Raw genomic sequence first — 3,600 nt, forward strand, 5'->3', positions numbered from 1 at the left:
AAGCCTCCGCGGCGCGGGCGGTGAGTGGGCGGGGTTCCGGCTCCTCCAAGGAAGTGGGGCGGTGGACCTGGTCAGAAGCTGAGCGGGCGTCGGCGTCCGGTGCCTGGAGGGGTGCTGCACCTGTGCTTGTGCAGGTAGGTCTAGGGGAGCCCTAAGACCAGACGCGGGACCGGGAGGCCGAAGCCAGTGCATCGACGCGTAGGGAGTCGCTCTGGCATGACTTCAGAACGAATAGAAAAGGCGGGGACCCTTCCTGGGTGCCCCTTCCTGTGAGACGCTGCGCGCGACCCACTGTCTCCTCTAGTCCTGGGGGAAACCTGTGAGACAGTTGCGACATCCCCATTTTACAGTGGAGGGAGCGTCTACCGAACCCTTCAGGAATCTATGTTTTTACATTTAATAATAGTAAAATATAAAGAATCATTTTATTTTTAAATTTTAAGTTCTTTGTCTGCCTATAAGGCCTGAATGATCAGTTCCCCCACCTCTCCCCTTTTCTCTGTTTGTTTGTTTTTGTTTTGTTTTTGTTTTGAGACGAAATTTCGCTCTTGTCGCCCAGGCTGGAGTGTAATAGCGAGATCTCGGCTCACAGCAACCTTCACCTCACGGATTCAAGCGATTCTCCTGCCTCAGCCTCCTGAGTAGCTGGGATTACAGGCGCCCAGCTAATTTTTGTATTTTTAGTAGAGACAGGTTTTCACCACGTTGGCCAGGTTGGTCTCCAACTCCTGACCTCAGGTGATCCGCCCGCCTCGGCCTCCCAAAGTGCTGGGATTACAGGCGTGAGCCACCGCGCCCGGCCCCCTTTTCTTTTTGCCCTCATTTCTTGCCCATTTGCTTTGCACATTTTCCCCATTCTCCAACAGATCCAGCAGACTGCAGCCCCCGGGCGTTTGCATGTGCTGTTTGCACTCCTTGGCAGCCTGTCCTGAGGGATTCCTTTGGTTCTCACCGTCTGCTCATTAGGGGAACATCATCTTCTCATTAGGGATTACCCCACTACCCGTTGTGAACTTGCAAGCAAACCCTTCCCTCCCCATATGCTCCCTGCCTCCTCCTTCATCTTTTATTTTTTTCTCTAAAGAACTTTTCACTATCTAGCACACTATATATTTTAAGTATTTATTTGGTCTACTGTCTGCCTTCACCACTACAATGTCAATTCCATAAGGAAAAGCATTTGTATCGATGTTGATCACTGCTGCATCACCAACACCTAAAAAAATAAAACAGAGAGACCTTGCACATGATAGATGCTCAATAAATATTTGTTGACTAAATAAAGCTTCCTGTCTCTGTATTAAACACTTTGATATCTCATTATCCAGCCCAATCACCCTATGAGGTAGTTGTGTTAATTTTCGTCCTACCAGGGAGGTGGCTGAAAATTGGAGCCCTGCTGTATGAAAATACATAATCTTAGTTTTTTAAAAATGCTTGCCAAAGCATTCCTGTAGTTTTCTTCACGTAAATTCTGACCTTTAACAATAACGAATTACTACTATTTGAAATGTAATCTATTCCCAAAGCTGTTTTGTTTTGTTTTGTTTTGTTTTTGAGACGGAGTCTCGCTCTGTCCCCCAGGCTGGAGTGCAGTGGCGTGATCTCGGCTCACTGCAAGCTCCGCCTCGCAGGTTCACACCATTCTCCTGCCTCAGCCTCCCCAGTAGCTGGGGCTACAGGCGCCCGCCACCACGTCCAGCTAATTTTTACTTTTTTATTTTATTTTATTTTTGTATTTTTAGTAGAGACGAGGTTTCACCGTGTTAGCCAGGATGGCCTCGATCTCCTGACCTTGTGATCCACCCGTCTCAGTCTCCCAAAGTGCTGTGATTACAGGCGTGAGCCACCGGCCCGGCGCCAAGTTTCTTATTATTAGTTATTGTGGTTGATCTTTTAAAAAATACTTATTTTGTATCTGGTTAACCTACTGCAATGTTATTAATTCTTATAATACTCCAGTTGTCTTGGCTTTTCTATTGAGACAGTTATCTACAATTTCATTTTTTCCTTACCAGTATTTTAAATTAGACTTTCTCTTTCATGTTGGATTATATTGGCTACCATTTCAAAACAGTATTACTAAAAGAGGCATTCTTTATTTTATTTTATTTTTTTTTTTGAGACGGAGTCTCGCTCTGTCGCCCGGGCTGGAGTGCAGTGGCCGGATCTCAGCTCACTGCAAGCTCCGCCTCCCGGGTTTACGCCATTCTCCTGCCTCAGCCTCCCAAGTAGCTGGGACTACAGGCGCCCGCCACCTCGCCCGGCTAGTTTTTTGTATTTTTTAGTAGAGACGGGGTTTCACCGTGTTAGCCAGGATGGTCTCGATCTCCTGACCTCGTGATCCGCCCGTCTCGGCCTCCCAAAGTGCTGGGATTACAGGCTTGAGCCACCGCGCCCGGCCTTAAAAGAGGCATTCTTGTTTGTGTTCTTTTAATGGGCATATCTCCGAGGTTTGAGGGTTAAATGTGACGTTGGTTTCTAAATTGAAGTAAGTAGCTTATTTTTTTAACCTTTTATTTTGTAAATTTCAAAACAAAAGTAGGGACTCAATGAATGACCCCCTATGACCTATGTCATCCAACTTAACTATTTTCACTCAGTCTTGTTTCATCTGTACTTCCACCTATATTGTGCTTTCCACTCTCTTCATCTCTCAGGGATTTTAAAGCAAATTCTACATATTATTTTATTTTGTCTGTGAAATGCTACATTTCAGCGTATGTCTAACGAGAACTGGTTTTAAAAAGAAAACTTCAATACAAAATAGATATATGTTATAACTACTGGGTACAAACAATACAAAATTATTTCCAGATGTTATTAGCAGAAGACCCAAGAGAGTTAACTAAAAGCAATTAACATCGAGGAGAGTTTAAAAGTAATTAAATGTGATACAAGTAATAATAAACATTTATGTTACACTCTATGCTAATAATAATAAACCTTTATGTGAAACTCGGTGCTAAGCAGTCTTGTAAGATCCATATTTTATATACAATATATTAAATATATAATATGTATTACATATATACATATATATTACATATAATACATATTATATATTTAATATATTATATATAGCGTATATTATTTTTTCTCATTTAGTCCTCACCACAACTCTTGTGAAATGAGACTGTTATTTACATTTTACAGAAGACAAAACTGAAGCCTAGAGATAAGTAACTTACCCTAGACTGTATTAGGATAGAGTTGGAATTTGAGACCAAGAAGTTGAACTCTAGAGTCCACACTCTTAACTTTTACATTATGTTGCCCCTTGTCTACACGTCAATATCTTTCCTCTACATGCAAGTAATACTAAGTTTGCAAACAAGACAGAAAAAGCAAAAAAAAAAAAAAAAAAAAAAAAAAAAAAGCCTTATAAATAAATTTAGTAAGATAAATATAGGTCATCTGAAGAAACCCTCAAAACCTTACTGAAAGAGAAAATGGACACATAGAAATGCCGTGTTGCTAGCTGTGTTGTAAATATGTAAAATCTTGCAGATTGATCTGCAAATACAAATATGACAAAATCAGAATGGGATGCCTTGAGTGTTAGTTCATCTTCCTTTTTTCACTTCATTTATTTTTCTG

At 41.6% G+C, this 3,600-nt stretch overlaps 1 long non-coding RNA gene across 2 annotated transcripts; it reads left to right on the forward strand.

Annotated features, from left to right (window-relative positions):
- The first annotated feature begins 27 nt into the window (after positions 1-27).
- Positions 28-1,284, forward strand: LOC106994796 (uncharacterized). Of its 2 annotated transcripts, none has more exons than XR_001441482.3 (2): positions 28-134; positions 867-1,284. It is a non-coding gene; the product is annotated as an uncharacterized LOC106994796 (long non-coding RNA). The 2 variants fall into 2 exon arrangements; XR_013409838.1 differs by having other exon boundaries at positions 41-134; positions 560-1,284.
- Positions 1,285-3,600: the final 2,316 nt, after the last annotated feature.

This window comes from Macaca mulatta, chromosome 19 (assembly GCF_049350105.2).
Source record: "Macaca mulatta isolate MMU2019108-1 chromosome 19, T2T-MMU8v2.0, whole genome shotgun sequence".
Taxonomy (NCBI): Eukaryota; Metazoa; Chordata; class Mammalia; order Primates; family Cercopithecidae; genus Macaca; species Macaca mulatta.